The sequence below is a fragment of the Microcebus murinus genome, chromosome X (assembly GCF_040939455.1).
Source record: "Microcebus murinus isolate Inina chromosome X, M.murinus_Inina_mat1.0, whole genome shotgun sequence".
Taxonomy (NCBI): Eukaryota; Metazoa; Chordata; class Mammalia; order Primates; family Cheirogaleidae; genus Microcebus; species Microcebus murinus.
This window is the reverse complement of record NC_134136.1, coordinates 52034877-52059836: the sequence shown is the minus strand read 5'-3', so window position 1 is coordinate 52059836 and position 24960 is coordinate 52034877.

Genomic DNA, 24960 nt, shown 5'->3' with positions numbered 1-24960 from the left:
ATGGAGATACCTTAAAGTGACACAAGTGGATCTACTATTTGATCTAGCAATCCCATTACTGGGCATCTACCCAAGAAAAACAAAATACACTCTATAAAACAGACATCTGCACTCTAATATTTATAGCAGCACAATTCACAATTGCAAAGATGTAGAAACAACCCACGTGCCCATCAGTACATGAGTGGATTAATAAAATGTGATATATGTATACCATGGAGTACTATTTAGCTATAAGAAACAATGGTGATATTGAACCTCTTGTATTTTTCTGGATATAGCTGGAACCCATTTTACTAAGTATCCCAAGAATGGAAAAATGAATACCACGTGTTCTCACCAGCAAATTGTTTTCACTGATCAACACCTAAGTGTACATATAGGAATAACATTTATCAGGCGTCAGGCAGGTGGGAAGGGGTGGAGGAGATGAGTATATGCATACATAATGAGTGTGATGCACACCATCTGGGGGGTGGACACGCTTGAATCTCTCACTCTGGGGGGAAAGGGGGGAGGCAACACTCATAACCTAAACATTTGTACCCCCATAATATACTGAAATAAAAAAATAAGGATTTGACAAAGTAAAAGTTGAGCTGTGAAACAGTTCCAATAGAAGCTTTAGTCAACCCTACAGTGTGCTGTGAAGATTAAATGGTCCTCCAGAACTGTTTTGAGTTAGGGAAAGAGGAACAGGTCTTTCTTTCAATCATTCGTTGGATGCAGGCAAAAGAAACAATCTTGGGAAAGATCTTGGGAAAGGTGGCTATTTTCAGCTAAGAAGTTCTGGAAGATGGCTGAAAGAGGAGAGCTATAATTCCCAAAGAAAATATCTAGTCAGTGAAACACAGCATTTCCTGCACATCCTTGTCCCTATCTTTAGATATTTTTTTTAAAAAAACTATTAATATTAACATTAATATAAAATTTGGTTTATTACTGACTTCAGTGCCTGCCAAATTTTTATTTCTAGAAAAGTACAGCCCTCTGTCTGAAGTAAAAGGCTCAATCTGTGGAATTTCTCCTTGCATGCTTATCTTTGGAGAGAATCTCAGGCTGGCACTAGGAGCAAAAAGAAAGCTGAGAAAAGGAGTGAATATGTTTGAGGCACTTAACAAACTGAAGTACATTTTGGCAAATCCATGAGAATAGAAAGAAAATTAGAGGAAAAGTGAAAATTATAATTGCAACTACCTTTTACTTCTGAGCTGGCAAGAGAAGCTTCCCTCTGAGCATCTGAAAGGAGTCATCCTGTCTGCTCCATAAACCAAACGGAGGTGTTATTATCTGCCTTAATTATGTACACAGGCTTGTTGTGAAGATCAAATGGGCAAATGAGATAATGTGTATAAAAGCACTTTAGAAAGAATAAAGCACAGAGAATTCTGGGTAGTATTATTTAAAATGAGTTTTCTTAAAGTAAGTTTCAACCCAAGTGCCTTTTCAGTTCTCTCTCAAGAAGCCTTCTTTTGTTCTCTTCCCATTGCACTGCAGAATTCTCTTTATGACACGTTATATAAACGTTTTAGTTTGAATGACTGACGCTGGCATGAATTATATGAGTCTATGAATTTGACATATCCATATCATTACTGAAAACCCAGAATATGACCATCCATTTCTATATACCCTTGTCATTCTTTTATTTGTGTTATGCAATTATGTTACAGGAAATGAGTGGCAACAACAATAATTGCTACCCTAGTAGGCATGCAGTAAGTGTTAATTGAATCAATGAATAAATTTTTAGAGCTATAACAAGTTTTCAAGATTTATTTTAGGACTTCCATATTGTATGGCTTGGTCTGTGGCAATCCAAAATCACTAAGTTTCATTGTTTACATTAGTTATTCTTAATCTGTTGTTGGAGTTGGTCATGGAACCCTTTACAAATTTGATAAAATAAAAGCATTTATATGTGCAATGTCATACAAGTTTGCATATAATTTCAAGGGAGCTTACAGACCTCCCAAAGTCCATTCATGGATGCTAAGTCAAAAACACAGACTCTAATCTAATTTGTTTATGATTTTCTAACCTAGTACTGTCCAAAAGAGATACAATGTAGCTCACATTTGTGACTCATACAGTAATACAATGTGCTTATTTATTAATTTATTAATTAATTATTTATTTAATTATTTATTAATTTATTAATTAAATAATAAGATATAGCTGTAGGTGTAAGACATGACAAAATTTCAATTTAGTGACCAGCATGAAAATATTTAAAGACATTTGCAATAGCTAATATATGATGTAGAAATTTCTATTGGTCAGCTTCACTGGTTCTGTTAATATTATAGCAATTTATGTCCTACGTTCATAATTCTAAGTCTCACTTAGAAGTTAATGATGATAGAGAAGAATTTTTGCTACAATCCAAGTAAAGGAATTCCATATTAAAGCGCCCTAGACTGAGAACCTTTGCTCTAGGATATCGATTTGCAAATTGGCACATGGAAACATTTTAGTTGAAGGAAATGTAAATCTGGATTGTGTGATGACTTCACAACTCTATAATTAGAAAATAATAATTGAACTGCACACTGACAATGGGTGAATCTTATCACATATAAATTATACTTTAGTAAAGTTGTTAAAAATTTAAAAATTATTTTAAAAAGAACCTCTGCTCTAGGCCATCTCTGTCCAGTAAAATTACAATGTGAACTATAATATGAGTCACATATGTAGCTCTAAATTTTAAGTAGCCACATTAAAAAGTAAAATTAAACATGTAAAATTAATTTTGATAATATATTTTATTTAATGTAATATATTTAATATATTACAATTTTGAAAGGTAATAATATAAATAATAGTGACTGTTTTACATTCTTTTTGTTGTTATGAGTTCTTGAAAATTTGTGTACAGCCACAGTTCAAGCATTCAATAACTACATGTGGCTAGTGACTACTGTGTTAGCATAATTCTATACCAATATCAAATTATGACAGAGAAATAACATGGTAAATAAATAGCTAGCGTATTTAAAACATAATATTATTTAACAATCTACAAAATTCTTCAAATATTTCAAAATTTTCAGGAAGTACATCCCTGAACACTATTGGCTCTCTGAGGAATGCCATATTTTTTTCTTGGCCTTTGTTTTCATTCTAGGTTATAGGATGCAGTAAGCAAGGTGTGGAACACAGTCAGGGGAAGAAAACCACACATGAAATACATGGGCTAGTTTAGGAATGAAATAAAGATTTAATTGGTGTTGGATTTATATACTAAGGGGACTTTTAGGATGCTTTTAGCCTTAAGGAAAGCAAGTATCATATAAGATTAAAAATGTCTGCTATGTTAATGTGATTGAAATAATGTAGCTTATTTAGAGCATTACTTAAGTCAAAAATGTAACACAGGCTTCTGCTATAGAAGAATGGCAGATAAAATATTCTGAACAACATTCATTATATGTAGATACTACATGAATTAAAACACAATATTTAAATGTTTTTTTGGTTTTTTTCTGTGTGTCTATTTTTTAAAAATTAATCTTTTTTTTTCCAGAATATTCTGCGGATACACTTTGGTTACATCTATTGCCTTTGCACTACCCAAATCAGAGCTACAAGTGTGCCCAACCCCCAAATGTCATACACCTTAACCATTAGGTGTGAATTTACCCATACCCTCCTCCCCACTCCCACCTTTCCAACATTCGATGTATATAACTTCCATATGTGCACATAAGTGTTCATCAGTTAGTACCAATTTAATGGTGAGTACATGTGGTGCTTGTTTTTCCATTCTTGTGATACTTCATTTCAAATAATGGACTCCAGCTCCATCCAGGATAATTCAAGAGGTATTAGTTTGCCATTGTTTTTTATGGCTGAGTAGTACTCCATAGTATACATATACCACATTTTATTAACCTACTCACATACTCATGGGCACTTGGGTTGTTTCCGCATCTTTGCAATTGTGAATTGTGCTGCTATAAACATCCCAGGGAAGATGTCTTTATTATAGAATGTCTTTTTTCCTTTGGGTAAATACCCAGCAGTGGGATTGCTGGATCAAATAGTAGTTCTACTTTTAGTTCTTTGAAGTATCTCCATATTACCTTGCATAAAGGTTGTACTAATTTGCAGTCCCACCAGCAATCTCCACAAAAACAAAAATAAATACATGGGACCCGATCAAATTAAAAAGCTCTGCACAGCCAAGGAAACTATCATTAGAGCAAACAGCCAATCTGCAGAAAGGGAGAAAATATTTGCATGCTACACATCCAATAAAGGGCTGATAACTAGAATCTGTATAGAACTCAGGGAAAATAACAAGAAAAAATCAAACAACCCCATTAAAAAGTGGGCAAAGACCATGAACGGAAACTTTTCTAAAGAAGACAGAATAATGGCTAACAAACATATGAAAAAATGCTCAACATCTCTAATCATCAGGGACATGCAAATCAAAACCACAGTGAGATATCACTTAACTCCAGTGAGAATGGTTTTATCAAAAAATTCCCAAACAACAAATGTTGGTGTGGATGTATAGAGATAGGAACACTCATACCCTATTGGTGGGACTGCAAATTATAGGTATTTTTGAACCTCCACTAAATGAAATACCTAAGGGCCAAAGGGTCAAAACCAAAAACGAGCAGCCTAGAAAGGAAAGAAAAAACAGAACAGAGGTAAATAGTAACATAACATAAAGTCTGAGGATGCCTTGAGTGCAAATATTGATACCAGGAAATACTAACCAAGAGCTGTAGCTATATTAATATTAAAAATACAAAGTTGAAGAAATCATTCGGGCTAATGAATATTCATTAATAATTAAAGGTTTTATTCACCAAGAAGATACTACAAATCTAAATTTGTAACACAGTGGAATAACTACATGTAGTTGATAACAATGTACTATAGGTTTCAAGATAGCTATTATTATAAAAGTGAATTTTGAACTTTATCACCAAAAAGTAATGATACATGTTTAAAATTATGGAGATGCCAATTACCCTATTTGATCATTATACAATGTATACATGCATTGAAACATCACATTGTCCCCCATAAATATGTATAATTATTGTGTCAATTATAAATAAAATAAATTGAAATATAAAATTGAAAAATAAACTTGTATTGCCAACTAAAATAGCCTTGAATGTAAAAAGCAATAATTGATAGAATTGAAAGAAAAAAATCAATAATTCTACTATCATATTAGGAGAAATAAACACACATCTCTCAAATATTAATAGGTCAAGAGAAAAATTAAAATAGTAATATATAGAAGATTTGTATAACATAATTAATACACTTAATTTAAGGAATGTATATAAAATCCTGCCCCAGCAGATTACAAATCCACAATTTTTTAAAACACAGATCAAATACTTGGAAAAATTGATCACATAGAAGCTCATGCATCACATTTCAATACATTTAAAGAATTTTTATCATATGAACCGTGTTCTATAATCACAATGAAATAATCAAAACTATATACATTTGGAATTTTAAAAACTCATTGCTAAAATTCTGTAAGTCAAAGAAAAATTCATAATAAGAATTTTAAAATAATTCTACCTGCACCCATTTATATTCCCACCAACAGTATACAAGGGTTTCCTTTGCTCCAGAACCTTGACCACACTTATTATCTCTCGTCTTTTTCATAATAGCTATCTTCTTTTTTCTTTTATTTCATTATATTATGGGGGTACAGATATTGTCAGCATTACATATATTGCCCCTGCCACCCCTACCCCCCTGCCATGCCAGAGCTTCAAGCGTGTCCAACCCCCAGGTGGTGCACACCACACCCATTATGTAAGTATAAGCCCTTCCCCTCCTCCCCTCCCACCTGCCCACCACCCGATAAAAGTTATTTTTCTTTTCTTCTTCTTCTTTCTTTTTTTTTTTTTTTTTTTGGCATTTTGGTTACCTTGTATATCTTTGCCTCTCCCTAAGAAGGGTTAGAAGCATTCCCTTCCCTCCCCACAATGCTCGCCACATCCCTAGGATGTGGGTCTCCACTCCCATCCCTGGTGAGTACTACCACCATTTGAGCACCATAGTGTTAATCAGTCAGTACCAATTTGATGGCGAGTAGATGTGGAGCCCATTTTCTGGTCTTGTGTCGCCTCACTTTGGGTAACAGGTTTAAGCTTAATCCAGGATAGCATAAATGGTGCTAGCTCACTGTCATTTCTTAGAATTGAGTACTATTCCATTGTCAGCATATACCAAATTTTAATTATCCACTCATGAATTGACGGGCACTTGGGTTGTTTCCATGACCTTGCAATAGTGAATTGTGCTGCAATAAACATTCGGGTACAGATGTCTTTATAATAGAATGTCTCATGCTCTTTTGGGTAGATGCCCAACAATGCTATTGCTGGGTCGAATGGTATTTCTATATCTAGCTGTTTGAGGTATCTCCAAATTCTTTTCCACAAAGGTTGCACTGATTTGCAATCCCACCAGCAGTGTAAGAGTGTGCTTGTCTCTCCACATCCTCGCCAGCATTTGTTGTTTTGGGATTTTTTGATACAGGCCATTCTCCCTGGGGTTAGGTGGTATCTCATTGTGGTTTTGATTTGCATTTTTCTGATGATTAGAGATGTTGAGCATTTTTTTATATGTTTGCAGGCCATTATTCTGTCTTCTTTGGAGAAGTTTCTGTTCATTTCCGTTGCCATCTTAACAGGTGTGAGATCATATCTCATTGTGATTTTGCTTTGCATTTCTCTGCTGATTAGTGATCTCGAGCACCTTTTCATACACTTGTCAGCCATTTATACGTCTTCTGTGGAGAGATGTTTAGTCAAATCCTTCACCTCTTTTTAAAATGGGTTGTTTTATTTTCCTTTTTGCTGTTGAGTTTAGAAGTTCCTTATATATTTTAGATATTAACCTTTTATTAGATATATGCAAATATTTTTCCCATTCTGTACACTGACTTTTCATTTTTTTAATTATTTCTTTTGCTGTGTAGAAGCTTTTAAGTTTGATGTAGTACCACTTGTCTATTATTGTTTTTGCTACCTGTATTTTTGGTGTCATATCAGTGAAATCTTTGACGAGACCAATGTCTAGCAGGTTTTTTCTTATGTTTTCTTCTAAGAGTTTTATTGTTTCAAGTTTTATGTTTAAGTATATAATCCATTTTGAGTTGATTTTTGTATATGGTGTGAGAAAAGGGTCTAATTTCATTCTTCTGCATGTGGATATCCAGTTTTCCCAACACCATTTATTGAATAGACTATCTTTACCCATTGTGTATTCTTGGCAGCCTTGTTGAAGATCAGTTGATCATATATGTGTGGGTTTATTTCTGGGCTCTCTATTCTGTTTTATTGATCTGTATGTCTGTTTTTATGTCAGTAATACCCTCTTTATTACTGTAGCTTTGTAGTATGTTTTGAAATCAAGGAGTTTGATACCTCCAGTTTTGTTCTTCTTGTTCACAATTGCTTTGGCTTTCTGGGATCTTTTGTGGTCTCAAATAAATTTTAGAATTTTTTTTTCTATTTCTGTACAAAATCCTTTAGGATTTATTATTATTATTATTTCAGCTGTCTTTCCCCCCTTCCCCCCGAGTCAGAGCTTCAAGTGTATCCATCCCCCAGACAGTGCACATAACACTCATTTTGTATGTGTATACCTATCCCCTCCTCTCCCCCTCCCATCTGCCCGATGCCCAAAAAATGTTGTTCCTATATATCTACTTAGGTGTTGATCAGTTAACACCAATTTGCTGGTGAGTACATGTGGTGCTTACTTTTCCATTCTTGGGATACTTCACTTAGTAGAATGGGTTCAAAGAAGACCCTGTATAGCAAAAACAATGAGAGTTATCAATTTGCCTTTAGGATTTTGATAAAAATTGCATTGAATTTGTTGATCTCTTTGGGAATTATGGACAGTTTAACAATATGAATTCTTCCAATCCACAAACATGGGATATTCTTACATTTATTTGTGTCTTTAATTTCTTTCATTGGTGTTTTGTAGTTTTCAGTATACAAGTCTTCTCTTTCACCTCCTTAGTTAAAATTATTCCTAATTGTCTTCTTTGATGTTAATGTAAATGGAATTATTTTCTTAATTTTCTTTTTAGGTAGGTCATTCTTATGTATAAAAGCACAATTAATTTTTGTGTGTTCACTTTTGTATCTGTGACTTTACTAAATTTGATTATTAGTTCCATCAGGGGTTTTTTGTGTGACATCTTTAGAGTTTTTTACATATAAGATTATGTCATCTTAAACAGACATTATTTTACTTTTTCCGAATTCAGATGCCTTTTATTTCTTGTTCTTGTCTAATAGCTTTGGCTAGGATTTCCAGTACTATATTGAATAGGAAAGGTTCTCTTGTTCCTGATCTTAGAGGGAAAGCTTTCAGCTTTTCACTGTTGAGTATAATGTTTGCTGTGGATTTTTCATAAATAGTCTCCATTTTGTTAAGGCAAGTTCTTTCTATACCTAGTTTGTTGAGAGGGCATTTTTAATGAAAGAGTGTTAAATTTTGTCAAATTCTGTCTATTGATACTATTATGTGATTTTTATCCTTCATTCTTTTTAAATGTTTTTATTTTTAATTATTATATATATGTAAGTGTTGTATATATTTATAGGGTACATGTGATGCTTTAATATAGGCATATGATGTGTAATAATCAAATCAGGGTAATTGGGGTATCCATCACCTCAAGCATGTATCATTTTTTGTTAGGAAGATTCCAATTCCATTAATGTGATGTTCCCACAGTGATTTATTTGTGTATGTTGAACTATCCTTGCATCCCATGGATAAATCTTACTTGATTATGGTGTATTATCCTTTCAATGTGATGTTGTATTTCGTTTGATTATCATTTGGTTCAGCAATCCCACTAATGGACATATATTCAAAGGAATTGAAATCTGTATCTCACAGAGATAGATACACTCCCATATCATTTCCAGCATTATTCATAATGGTGAAGATATAAAAACAACTTAAACGTCCATCAATGGATGAATGGATAAAGAAAATGTGATAAAGAAAATGGATAAAGAAAATATTCATTGCATTATATATATATATATATATATATATATATATATATATATATAATGCAATATTTTTCAGCCTTAAGAAAAAGGAAATTTTACTATTTGGGACAACATGCGTGGACTTGGAAAACATTTTATGTGAAATAAGCCAGACATAGAAAGAAAAATATGGCATGAACTTACTTATATATGTAATTTAAAATACCCAAACTCATAGCAACAGGAAGTAAAAAGTGGTATCTAGATTGAAGGTAAGGGGAAATGGAGAGGTATTGCTCACAAGGTACAAAGTTTCAGTTATACAAGACAAATAAGTACTGGAGATCTATTATACAACATAGGGATTATGATTAAGATTACTATATTGTATCCTTGAAATTTTGCTACAAGGATAGATCTTATGTTAAGTTCTCTTTCTACAAAAGGGGAAAACAAAAACAAAACTAAAAAGAAACAAAGGTCATGGGAGGACATTTTTAGAGGTGAGGGATAAATTTATTGCACTAATTGTGGTGATGATTTCCCAGGTGTACACTTATCTTGAAACTCATCAAGTTGTGTACATTAAATATTTACCACTTTTTGTATGTTCATTACACCTCAAAAAGCAGTTTAAAAATAATTATAACTGTATAATGAAAAATTTTCATATAAAAACTTGTGGAAGATATCTGAATTAATACTCTAATGATAATAGAAAACATGTTTTATGGCTTATTAGATTCTATTTCATCAACAAGAAACTAAGACTTAGAAGAAAGAAAAAAAGAGGTCAAACTGCAAAACATACATCTAGGAAAAAAAAACGAAAGTTTTTTGGTGGAATATGTGAAATATGGTGTAAACAGTAATTTGCTCAAGGTCAAGTAACTACAAAATTAAAGAAATAGCATTTGGACTGCAGCGGCATAGCTTTAGAATCCATAACTTTAATAAGTATATAATTTTCCTCCCTCTTTCCCTTTCTTCCTTCCTTCTTTCCTCTCTGAAAGGGACTTACATTGAAACTACCTCATGAACCTGCCTACGACCATCTTTATGTGCAGCAACAAGTTTTGAGGACAGTTGCGATTGCGGGGATGAGCCTAGCAGGCACAGAACTGTACCAGAACTGCCACAAATGGTGTCATAGGTCAAAAACTACAACTGGGCTATTTTTTGTTATTCTATTTAAAAAATAAATATAAATAATATCTTTCAAAGTGTTAAATGTGTAAATCAATTGAATGCTTTGTCTCATTTAAAGTATATATCTAGAAATTAAGGAGCTTCCTTTTAAATAGATAATACTATATTATAAACCATATGGTATGAGATCAAGTATTTACACCGATGCCACTAGGATTTCTCCTTTTTTGCACATATTAAGTTCATAACTTTTTTCATACAACTAGAAATCAATACTCCAAAAACAGAAAAGTGAAGACTAATTCACACATTTAAAATGTACTATATATTTCAAATTGCAACACCTCTGTTAAACTATTGTTAAAATAATCAGGCAATGATCATAAAACCACTCCCCGCTCATGTCATAACAATAGTGTTTTAATTAATATTGCCAAAGTAAACAAATCACTGAGGAACTACATTGAAGATAATAAAAAGTCAGTTATGCAAATATTTTCACTAATGGTTAAAAAGAATCCTATATTTGCATTGAGATATTTTAATGTCCGTTGCCTAGGCATAGAGCTAATAATAGTTTACATCAGGGAAAATATATTAGAGAATATGTTATCCTGGTGTTTCATGAAAAAGAAAATAAATGTTGGTTATTCAAAGTTTTATAACCAGATCAGAAGTGCTAATACATATAATTGTGTACTAAGCACAACTCCCAAGAGTAAAATTCAGAATGTTAAAATAAATACTTGTTAAATCCACATCTGTGCTTTCACATTTTTATGTAGGTATTTATTGTCCTCTAAATGATCTCTATTTTACTTAGTAATTCCTCATACATATTTCACATATTGTTAGTATTTACAATTATAACTTAATGCCAATTTTCTATACTGTAATTTACCTATTCAACTATTTTTGGACATGTATCTAGGTTCCAAATCTTTGCTACTACAGATAATGCTCTAACAAGTATTTTCTTAGGCTGAATTCCCAAGTGTCAAAATTTTATGGCTCCTGATATATATTGCCAAATTCCTTTACATATTTTAAAAGTTTATACTGCTACCAACAAGGCAAGAGTGCACTAATTTAATCACAGGCTTGCCTGCTTTGAGTAGGCTCAATGTTTCTAATTTAATAGCTGTAAAATGGCATCTCATTATTAAGTTGCGTTACTTTACTTATTAGTGATGCTGAACATTTACCTGTGTTTCCTTCTTTTTTTATTTCTATTTTAGTGACTGTTCGTTCCATTTACTCATTGGCATCTTAATTATATTATTATGAATTAGCATCCTATTTTTGTTCATTATTGATGTTAATTCTTCATCTTTCATACTTGATACCAGTATACATTTTTCTGTTTTATTTCACTTGATGTTCTGTTGAACAGATATTTCAAATTTTCTATAATTCAATCTGTCAACCTTCCCTTTTAATATTTTCCCATTGCTTGAAATTGTAGAAAGTTTTCATCCATCCAAGAGTTTTATGTATACTTTTTCTATTTTCTGCTACCTTTTCTATGGCAAGATATAATGTGTGATTCTTTAATTCTTCTGGAGTTTATTTGAATTTGATACAAAATATGTATCTAAACAAATCTTTAAATCAAATTTTTCTCTAAAAGATCACTATCTAGTTATTCCAACACTCTTTATTAAATTATTCTTCACGTGTATATTATTTTGAGATGGTTTATTTTAGTGCATAAACTTCATATATAACTAGGCCAATTTTCAGAACATGGGATCTGTTCACTGAAAATATTAATATGATGTCTATCGTCCAATATCTACTACAATAAATTTCCCCTGTTTAGTATTTTCTGACTCTTAAACTATCACATTCTTAAGTTTAAGTTAATTTAAAAAAGAAAAAGAAGAATATTGTTGTCTTTTACAACAAATTTTGTTGGAATTTTATTGGAATTGCATGAATATGTAAATTAACATAAATAGCAAAGTGACATGATTTTATATAGGATTCTTTTAGATTTTCTGTCATTCAAGCTATCAGCAAATAAGAACATATTAGTATTATTACAAGATTATTACATATTATTACAAGTATAATTACCTTTCCATGTATCTACTTCTTTAAGGCTCAATACATTGACCAAAATTATAAAAAAAAAAAAAAAAACTAACAAATAATGCCTACCTAGAGAAAAGTGACCTGAAACTCTCACAATAACTTTTTGAAATCTTTGGCAGATATACCTGTGCAGTGCAGTTAGAAGCATTAGGCTAGTGATTCTCAGTAACACTATCATTAATATTACTCAATTAATCCCTAATGTTGAGTCCCATGCTTCCCATAAATGACTATTTATGTAAATAGCATAGCATGGCTTGCTAAAATAAGCATTTCAGGCAACTTCAAAAAATGGTATTATTTTTTTTCTTTTCTTTTTTCTTTCTCAAATGTGTCTTTCTTTTTTATTTCAAAATATTAAGGGGGTACAAATGTTTTTGTTACATAGATAAATTTTACAAGGCTTAGTGTGCCCATCACCCAAATATTGTTTATTATAATATTGATAGATAGGTTTTTACCTCTCCCTTCCTCTTTTCCCTCTTTCTTGATTTCCAATGACCATTACATCTCTGTGCCCATCAATTAGTTCCCAATTATTAGAGTACATGTGGTGTTTGTTTTTTCCATTCCTGAGATAGTTCACTTAGGATAATGGTCTCCAGTTCTATCCAAGTTACTGCAAAGGACATTATTTCATTAATTTTCATTAAATTTTATGGCTGAGTAGTACTCCACAGTGTGTATGTGTGGGGGGTCTTCATAGATATTTCCTGGGTAACTGCATTATTCTTTTTGGCTTCTATTGAGATTATTGATTGAACTTATGAGTCATACATCCTAATATTCCTTCCTCTTTCTCCCTTTTGGAATAGAAATGTCTGTCCTATGCCTGTCTTACGATTGTATTTTGGAAGTTCATAACTTGTTTGATTTCACAGGCTTATAGCTGGAGGGAATTTTCTGTCAGGATGAATCATGCCTTGAGTCTCACCCATATCTGATACTTATATGAGACTCTGGACTTTAGACTTTTGAATTGATGCTGAAACAAGTTAAGACTTTGGGATCTATTAGGAGAGAATGAAGGTATTTTGCATATAAGGACATAAATTTTTTGCGGGGCAGGGGCAGAATGCTATTGTTTGAATATGTCTCCCTAAGAGACATATGTTGGAAACTTGATCCTTAGTTTAATAGTGTTAGGAGGTAGGCCTTTGGAAAGCTGTTTAGGTCATGAGGGCTCTTCCTTCATAAATGGATTAATGCCATTATAAGAAAGGCTTGCCAATGTTGGTTTGCTCTATTCTTCTGCTGTTCTACCATGTAAGGTCACAGCATTCATACTCTCTTGTCCTTCCACCTTCTGCCATGTGAGGACAAAGTAAGAAGGCCCTCATCAGATGCTGGTGCCTTGGTCTTAGACTTGCCAGCCTGCAGAATTGTAAGAAAATAAATTTTTGTTCATTATAAATTATCCAATCTTATGTATTTTGTAATAACACAAAATGAACTAAGATACTTTGTCATCCTATTTTATACTTATTTGCTGTCTCTGTTCTATTATATTCTTTTGCAAGCAATATGCTATAAATGCCTCCTTTTATTAATAAACTTTAGAAATTTATGTCTATCTACATTTTTGTGTGTATGTATACATCAGATATTTTTTTAAAAAAAACATCATAAATGTTCAGTAGTTTGAGTAATTTTCACAACGTGGAAACATCTGTATAATTTCTCCTGAATCAAGAAATAAAAAAATAACCGCACACCAGAAACCCACTACATGACATTCCACAGTAAATACCTCTATCTGCTCCCCAAGGATAATCTCTCTCTCATGTTTTTACCATATATTGCTTTTAAACTTTATAAATGAATTTATGCAGTTTTTTTGTATCTCACTTATTTTGTTCAATATTATGTTATATATTGTTGCATGTAGTAATAATTCATTCATTTTCATTGTTATATAGTATTCTGCATGAATATATCATAACACAGTTGTCTATTCTAATAATAAACATTTAAATTTGTTTTTCAGTTTTAGGTGTTACGAATAATTAAGCTTTTAACATTTTAGAACACACCATTTTGGTGAACATAAAACACCAGTATAACTTGTGCATTGAAATACAATTGATAATTTTTGAGTGTTGAATGTGTATACTACTACCTTGATAAACTCTTATTAATTCTAGGAGTTCTGTGTAGATTACTTAGGATTTTCTACATGGACAATCATAATGTCTGCAAATAGGAACAGTTTAATTCATTTCTTTCCAACATGTATTGTTTTTTACTTCATTTATTTCCTGTACTGCATTAACTAAGACTTCCAATACAATGTGGAATAGGAGGGATGCAAGTGAACATTATTCATTGTCTTTTTCCCAATCTTAGGAGGAATAAATTCACTATTTAAATATTAAGTATGATGTTAGCTATAGGGTTTCTTTCAGATCCACTTTATCAGATTGGGAAAATTTCCTTCTATTCCTAATTTGCTAAAAGTTTTTATGTGGAAAGAATGCTATATATGGTCAAATACTTTTTCTGCATTTGTTTTTATTTTTAAGACTGATTATATAGTGAATTATATTCATTCATTTCTGAGTGTTGAGACAGTCTTACATTACCTAGATAAAACCCTTTTGGGCATCCCATTTCTGGATTAGATATGCTAATATTTTGTTGAGGATTTTTGCATCTATGTCCATGAGGGATGTTGGTCTGTATTATTTCTTTTTATCTTGTCTGATTTTGCTGCTGATTCTCTAGCTAAGTAAATAGCTAGAGAATATAGCAAATACTAACAGCAATATTATGAGAATTGAAATAGTAACTATGAGTTATTTAGAAATTATTTTCTAATTTACAAAAATTTGAGTCATTTATAGTTCTTATTTTGTTATTCACTTGTAATTTAATTTCCTTATGATCAAACACTCTTTATATGATTTCAGTCTTATAAGTATCAACACATGTTTTATAGCCTGATATGGTCATATGTACTGAAAATAATATGTATTTTTACCACTATTTATAGTATATATGTCAACTAGGTCAAATTTGTTAAACACATCACTCAAATCTTCAATATACTTACTACTTTTGTATGCTTTTTTGTCAGTTACAGGGATATATCTTTAAAAATCTCCCTTTGTTATAAATTTGTCTATTTCTCATTTTAATTCTGTCCATTTATACATTATATATTTTGATAGCATGTTATTAGGTAAATATAAATGTATAATTTTTTATCTTCTACATGGATTGAACTTATCATTATAAAACATCCTACTTCATATTTTTCAACTTTCTTTTTTTAAATTTCAAAATAATTAGGGAGTACAAATGTTTAATAATGCTTCTGATCTTAACACCTATTTTTTCTGATATCAGTACCAAAAAATTCATCATCTTTGTTTTAGTTAGTGTTTGCATGGTGTATAATATTGCTTCCTTCTACTTTCAACTTTTCTGTGTCTTTATATTTAATGAGTACCTCTTAAAAGTATTATTGATTATAATAAACAATATGTTAGGGTATACTTTAAAATAAACAAAAGAGTGTAATTGGGATATCATTAACACAAAGAAATGATAAATACCTGAGGTGATGGATACCCTAGTTACCCTAATTTGACTAATACATATTGTGTGCCTGTATAAAAGCATCACATGTACACTATAAAAACTAATCTATATCTAATGTCTACCCATAATAATTAAAAATAATTTTTAAAAAAATGGCATAGTGTTCTTTTTGTTTTTGAAATTTACACTGGAAATTTTCCTTTGATTATTGGAATACTCAGTCAATTTTTAATATATGTACTAAAATAAATTTTAATCACCATCTTAGTCTTTATTTTCTATTTGGGCAACCTTGACTATTTTTCTTTTCTTATATCCTTTTCTGTCTTTTTTTGTGTCAATATTTTTCTTATTAGCTTATTACATTCATCCACTGTTATTTTAGTATTTAGACTAAAGATAACAAAAAGTATCCTTGACATATTAGAGTATAATATAAATACATGTACTACTTCTAAAAAATGTAAGATTCTTTTTCCCTCTCCCATCTCTTATAAATTCACACACTTTAGATCATCATATACTTCCAATCATCACAAGCTATTTTAATTTTTCTCATTTCATATGGACAATATTGTTAATATTTAATCCCCATAGCTTATTAAGAAATTACTATTCAAAAAATACGGTCTCTTTTATATGTATTCAGAAAAATTTTCCCCATGGATCAAATGTTGTTCATTATTTTTATAATAATAAAAAACATTTGTGGGCCCAGATCTATTTATACTCTAAACCAGCACACATAAGATGATTAGTCTTTGCTTTAGTATCATGAGGTCACATCTGTGCTTGCTTATGCACTTCCACTATGAAACATTAAGAAACAAATCACTTCAAACAATTGGTACAGAACATGAAATCTGTTGAACTCTGTATATCACCTGGACTTTATATCATTCTTCCCCCCTTTTTGCATTAATTGATTCACGTATGCCTTCTACTAATCTTTCTAGGACGCTTATGTTTACTTAAACATACCTGAACCTCTTTTAGTGTGCCATAGACAATACCTCCTACACTTTAGCTGGGGATATGGGTATTACAGGGTAGGTATGGAGGTAAGACTTCTATGAATATATATTCTCACTTTTATTTTTAATTTTGAGCCATGTATTTTATATATTCAAAAAGATAATTAAATGAAAAGAGAAAATAGTGAACTTTAAAATTGAAAACAAGTCAAAATAAACAAACTTAACTGCATGTCAAATTGGTAAAATAACCACACAGAAAAATAATTGTTTCAAGTAACTTTTGAATATAATATTGAGACTGAACATCTTTAGTATGGTATATTTCAAGGATAAATGCAAAAGGCAGAGAGAAATTAATATCTCATAGTTTACCTATTAATGGCAATATTGGCATTGCAATTTTGAAGCTATTATGTATATTGTAAAATAAATCAAATAAATAGTTTGTATTAAACCTTCTGTAAGAATCAAAGAGAAAGCACAGATATAAAAAACCTAACTATCTAATGGAAGCAGAGTGCACTGTATGGGGGAAAGACATGCTTGTAGCCCTGGCTTGGGTGAGGCAAACACATTACATGTAAACAAAATGTCTGTTACCCCATAATATCCTGAATTAAAAAAATAAATAAATAAAAAATATAAATATATTTAAAACAAACCCTACATAATGGGTACAATGAACACTCTCTGGGTAATGGGACTTATAACTCTGACTTAAGCATAACAAAATTGATACATAAAACCAAAATCATTTGTATCCCCATAATATTTTGAAATAATAAAAATTTAAAAAAAACACTTTAAGAAAAGTTGATTTAATGTTTAATGTTAGTTGAGCATGTAAATGAAAATTTATGATTTTCTTTATTGTTGTCATTAATATATTTCTTATCCTGTTCCACTGAAGGCCTAGAATCAATGACACCAATCCATATATCTGATAATGGGTTAAAATTCAAAATATATAAGGAACTCAATAACTCTGTAGAAACAAAAAAAATAACCAAATTAAAAAATGAGCAAGACATCTAAATAGACAGTTCTCAGAAGATGACAATGAGCAACAAACATATGAAAAAGTGCTAAACATGACTAATCATTAGGAAAATGCAAATTAAACCCAGAGTGAGATATCACCTCACACCTGTGAGAATGATTATTATCAAAAAGACTGAAGATAAAAAGTATTGGCAAGGATGTAGAGAAAAAGAAACCCTTGTACACTGGAGGTGAGAATGTAAATTAGTACAGCCATTATGGAAAATTATATACAGATTCTTAAAAAGCTAAAAATAGAATTACCATATGATCGAACAATCTCATTTCTAGGTATATCCAGAACTTTTGAAATCTGTATGTGAAAGAGATATCTACACTTTCATATTTATTGCATCACTATTTACAATAGCCATTAGGTAATCAACCTAAATGTCCATCAACAGATGAATGGAAAAAAAAAAAGTGATGTGGTATACATACACAAATGAATGCTATTAAGCTTTTAAAAAGAAATAAATTTTGTCATTTGCGACATGAATGGAATTGGAGAGCATTATGCTAAGTGAAATAAGCCAAGTACAGACAGACCAATACTGTATGTTCTTACTTATTTGTAGAATCTAAAATAATAAAACTCAAGGAAGCAGAGAGTGGAATGGTGATTACCAGAGGCAGAGAAGGTGGGGAATAGGGAGATGATGGACAAATTGTACAAAGCATCAATTAGACAGGAGGAATAAGTTATTTTTTTCTTTGACATATATTGCACAGCTTGGCGAATATAGTAAATAATAATGTATTTTACATTTCAAGACCACAGAGAGGGTAAATTTCAAATGTTCTCACCACAAGGAAATGATAAGTATTTGAGGCAATAGATATATTAATTAGCTTGATCTTATTATTCTGCAATGTATTCGTAAATCATAACAACACTTTATACCCCATAAATATATACAATTATAATTTTTCAATTTATAATTTAAAAAATGAAAATAAAAAAAGAAGCAAAGACACCTAACAATAAGCACACACAGTGCCTAGATCTTGGTTTCTAAATACTATTGCCAACTAAAAATAATTATGTCTCCTTGTTGAAATGGTTTATTATTCCAGGGCTAGGACAGAGAAAGTACAAGTTTAACCAGGGATATCTAATTGGGGCAGGATGCAAGGAAGAGGATCAACAATATACACATAATAGGAATTTGCATTCTTAAATACAGAGCTTTTGATGTTGAGCTGGAAAGTGATTCAAAAAGTACGTAATTCAGAGTTGGAACACCAAACTAAGAGTAGTATCAAAATATAAAATGTTTTACTTATTCACCATATAAGGTATTTTTCTCTAATGACACTTTCTGAGGAATCAACTTTCATTATGTTCTTAATGCTTTCCATAACTCCACCTGGGTGATTATCTGGTTCATCATTATTTTGTGTGGCATTCATTCAGCAGTACTTTTAATCTGAGTTCTGTATTTCCCCATTATCTTTCCTTTGTTTATTTAATTTCAACATATTACGGGGGTACAAATGCTTAGGTTACATATATTCCCTTTGCCCTGCCTGAGTCAGAGCTTCAAGCACGTCCATCCACCAGACAGTGCACACTGCACCCATTAGATATGAATATACACATCCCCTTCTCCCCCCTCCAACCAGCCTGACACCCAATGAATGTTACTACTATATATGCACATAAGTGTTCATCAATTAATTTTCAATAAGATTTCATTCGAGATAGGAATCTCAAAAACATATTACTAGTGATTTAATTTATGTTTTGAACAGTTCTGAGTAACCATATGGTATGTGTTATATTTCCCAATTATCCACTGAATGGTCTAATGGATGTATCGTAAAATCTGTTGGTTTCTAATTGCATAGTAGAATGTGCTTTCTTATATGTGAAGATATATATTTATAAATGGATAATTCTGTAATTTGTTTTTGTAATAGCTGTTGCTATTTTATACCACTTATTTGCTACTGAATATATCTTGAGCATAAACAAATTCTCTCATAATATAATTTGGTACCACACCAGTAATTCATAAAATTATCTCAGCCCTGAGGGGTTGGCCTAGTTGAAACAGAATTATTAATTTGTTTAGATATTAACCTTAAAAGATAATTAAATAGTCCCTTACTTATTTTACTAATGCATGCTTTTATATAATTATGTTGATAAAAGCATTGAATATTAATTTTATTATTTTATCACAGCTTACTGAGATACAATTCATGTAGCCGAAAGTTCACTATTTTAAAGTGTACAATTCAATGTTTTCAATATATTCAGAGTTGTGTAACCACATCACTTTCTAAATTCAGAAATTTTTTATTGCCCCAAATTAAACTTCATGTACTAACTCCATTCCCATCCCCTGGAGACTACTAATCTGCTTTCTATCTACGAATTTGCCTATTCTGGACATTTCATACAAAAGAAATCATACAATAGTTGATCTTTTTCAATGGGATTCTTCCACTTATAATATTTTTTAAGAAGAATTGCTGAGTTATATAGTAACTTGTTTGAACATTTTGAAGAATTGCTACACTGTGTTTCAGAGTGGCTGCACTATTATCATCTTACCAGCAATGCGTGAGGTGTCCAGTTTCTGTTTAACACTGCCACCACTTGTTATTGTCTGTCTTTTTTTATTATAGCCATATGACTGGATGTGATGTGGCATCTCACCGTGGTTTTCATTTACATTTCCTTAATTACTCATGATACTGAGCATGTTTTCATGTGCTTATAGGTCATATGTCTATCCTCTCTGGAGAAATTTCTATTCAGATTCTTTGCTCATTTATTAAATGGGCTATTCGTCTTGTCATTGTCAAGTTGTAAGAGTTTTTTACATATAATTAATACAAGTCCTCTATTAGATATAAGATTAGCAAATTCTTATGCCACTTTATATGCTGTGCTTTTATTAATGTGCTTTGAAACACAAATGATTTTAATTTTGATACGTTTGTCTACTTTTCCTACTGTGTTTTTGATGTTTTATCAAAGAAACAATTGCCTCACCCAAAGTCACAAAGATGTACTCATATGGGAAGCATTTTCATCATAACTATATTAATTTTTCTAATACATGAATATGGGATATATTTCCATTTATTTAGGTCTTCTTTAATTTCTTTGTATCTCAATAGATTTAGAGGGTACAGATGTTTTTTCTTTACATGGATGAATCATTAATGATGAAGACAGGGGTTTTAGTGTACCTGTCATGCAAATAGTGTACATTGTACCTGACAGGTAATTTTTGGCCTCACTGCCCTTCCAACCTCCCCCCTTCTGAGTTTTTGAAATCCATTATACCACTCTGTAGGTATACTCATCATTTAGCTCCCATTTATAAGTGAGTAAATGTGCTATTTGTTTTTCCATTCCTGAGGTACTTCACATAGGATAATGGCTTCCATTCCCACCCAAGTTGCTGAAAAAGACATTATTTCATTCTTTTTTGTGGCTGAGTAGTACTCCATGGTGTCTGTGTATGAATATATATATATATATATATATATATATATATATATATATATATTTATATATGTACATTTTCTTTATCCAACCATCAGTTGACAGACACTTAGGTTGATTTGATATGTTTGCAATTACAAATTGTTCTGTGATAAACACATGACAGCATGTATCTTTTTTAATGTAATGACTTCTTTTCCTTTGCATAGCTACTCAGTAGCTGGATTGCTGGATTGAATAGTAGGTCTACTTTTAGTTCTTTGAGAAATATCCATACTGTTTTCCATAGAAGCTGTACTAATTTACATTCCCACTAACAGTGTATAAGTGTTTACTTTTCACTGCATCCATCTCCAAATTTATCATTTTTTGACTTTTTAATAATGGTCATTCTGACAGGGATAAGGTGGTATCTCACTTTGGTTTTAATTTGCATTTCAGTGATGATTAGGGATGTTGAGAAGTTTTTCATGTTTGCTGGCATTTGTTTATCTTCTTTTGAAAAATTCTGTTCATGTTTTTTGTCCATGTTTTAATGGGATAATTCAGGGGTTTTTTTCTTGCTAATTTGTTTGAGCTCATTGTAGATTATGATAATAGTCCTTTGTTGGATATATAGTTTACAATATTTTCTCATATTCTGCAGGTTGTCTATTTACTCTCTTGATTATTTCTTTTGCTCTGCAGAAAATTTTTATTTTAAGTCCTATTTATTTATTTTTGTTTTCATTGTATTTAGCTTTGAGACCTTTGTAATAAATTATTTGCCTAGGCCAATGTCCAGAAGAGGTTTTCCTAAGTTTTCTTCTAGAATTTTTATGGTTTCAGGTCTTACATTTAAGTCTCTAATCCATTTTGAGTTTATTTTTGTATATTGTGAGACATAGGGATCCAGTTGCATTCTTCTGCATGCAGCTATCCAATTTTCTCAGCACCATTTGTTGAACAGGTTGTCCTTTCCACTGTGTATCTTTTGATCTGCTTTGTTGAAGATCAGTTGGTTGTAGGTGTATGGTTTTATTTCTGGGTGCTCCATTTTGTTCTATTTATTTATATGTCTACTTTTATACCACTGCCATGATGCTTTGGTTATCATAGCCTTGGAGTATACTTTGAAGTCAAGTTATGTGATGCTTCTAGATTTGTTCTGTTTGGTTAGGCGTGCTTTGGCTATTTGGGCTCTTTTTAGTTCCATATGAAATTCAGGATTGTATTTTCTAATTCCTATTTTTGTAAAAAAAAAAATATCATTGGTATTTTGATGGAAATTGCATTGAATCTGTAAATCACTGAAATGATCTGGAGAAGGAAGTGTGGTTATGCCAGGGACTTGCCTCCAGAGAAGCTAGGCTCCTCCCAGAAGAGACAATCAGCCCCAGGAGAGGAATACCAGCCCCAACATCTCTCAAGGGTTGTGATAGCTTTTATCCTTGGGGCGCATGAAAGTACTTGCTGAGGTTTTTTAGAGGGACAGGAGTGAGCCTCAACTCAGTGGAAGCCTGGATGTGATACGCATTGTGTCAGAGGTGGGGCAGCTGTTTCCAAGTGCCCTCCCTTAATCACCCACTCTTGAATCCTCGCTGGTCCCAAGGAGAAACAGCCTTTCAACCAAGGCTGTCTTGGCAGCAGTGGATGGGGGAAGGAAAGAGGAGGAGAAGGCCCCAAATGGTTGGGAGCTTGTGACCTGATCCCTTTGTCCTAAGTGTCTCTCTGGCATGTTGCACTCTCCTCTCAGTTGAAAATAGCCTGCCCTGAGTGCCTAAGCTCCAGGAAAACCACAGTTCTCCTGGAACCCTCCTGTGTCCCAAGATTGCTGTGGTCTGAATGGATGCTGGGTATCATTGCCTGTGAATTCAGTGATGTAGAGACCCAGGGGTTGAGATTTCCAAGTCAGGATACCTTCTAAAACACTGCCTATCTGTAAAGGGAGGGAAATGAGCTACATCCTCCATGTATAATCTAGGCGGGGTAAGCAGAATACTATTAGAGGTATACCCCACTGCAAGCCTAGTCCTGGCCATCCTGAAGCTCACTCATGCCAAAACCTCATGCTTGGGAGCAGAGGCAGCAGCTATATGTGCAATGTTGAATGGTTGAAGGAGTGGAGGTTCCCATCTCCGTGTACCTTCTTGGGCTCTGCTGCTGCTTCTGCTCTGGGGTGGGGACACTCTATTACCCTAAAGACTTCTCTATGCACTCACATCTCCACTGGGAGAAGTGCAGACAATTTCTGATCACTAACTAGAAGCTCTCTGGTGCAGGATAGTGTGCATTCCACCTTCCTATGTCGTAACAAGTATTTGCAGCATTTCCTAGTACCCTTGGGGCAGCCCCGCCTGCCGGTCAGAACTTCAGGAATACTGCTGCTCTCTTGTGCCTCCCTGTTCCTTTCTGGTTGTCATAGTCCAAGTAGGTGCTGGGGAGTGTTCTTGTCAGATCAGTTGACTGGGAGATTGAGGGGCTGTGACTTCCCTGGCTGAATAGAGGCACCCGGCATGCATACAGGCAAAACAGTGTCTGCTGTCTCAGCTCAGGTCTATGGTGCAGGGAAGTGACCCTATGCAAGCCTACAGTCAGGTGCTCTGCTCCCAATAAAGCTCTCGGTTCACTGATGCCAACAGCACCTAGATTTGCCAGGGTAAAAGGGCTCTCTGACAGTTAGGGAGCTGGCAGACTGTCACAAGTGTGAGAGCAGGAAAAAGTAAACACTCTTACCTATTCTTTCTGCCAGGCTCCTAATGCCTCTGAGGTCAGTTTCAGCCAAAATCTTGCTCCTTCTTGCTCTGCTCCACATCTTCTTCCCATGGGATATTTGGTAAAGGTAGTTTCTGGCATCTTTTCCTCAGTATTTCACTTGGGCTATGCTTTTTCACCTGAAATTTCTCCATCTTTGGGGGATGATCTGGCAACCAGTGTCTCTAGTTGGCCATCTTGCCCCTCCCTTTAAACAATGTTTTCCTGCTTTCAGTGGCAAGTACTCCATGTATTATGTTAAATGTATTCCTAGATATTTTATTATTTTTGATGTTTTGTAAATGGACTTGTACTTTTCATTTTTGGCTTGTTCATTGCTAGTATACAGAAATGCAATTGACTTTCAAATATTAATCTGTAACCATGCTGAATTTGCTTATTAGTTTTAATAGCTGTTTTTGAATTCCTTTGGATTTTCCATGTACAAGATCATATCATCTGAAAATAGAGGTATATATTCATGGATGGTCTGAATGTGTTCCACCAAATTTGTGTGTTAAAACTTTACTGGCCATTGTGGTAGTTTTAAGAACTATGGCCTTTAAGAGGTAATTATGTCAGAAGGGCAGAAACCTCATGAATAGGATTTGGGCCCTTATAAAAGGGCTTGAAGAAATGGGTTTGCTCCCTTATGCTCTTCTAACATATGAGGACACAGTGCTCCTCCTCTTTTTCCCTTGTGTCCCTTCTGCCATTTGAGGACACCTAGAAGACATCATCTATGAGAAATGGGCCTTCACCAGACACCAAACCTGCTGATGCTTTGATCTTGGACTTCTTAAACTCCAGAAATATTAGAAAATAAATGTGTATTTTTTATAAATTACCCAGTGTCAGATAATTTGTTACAGCAGCACAAATAGACTAAGATTAATTCACTTTGTCCTTTCCAATCTGAGTGGTTTTA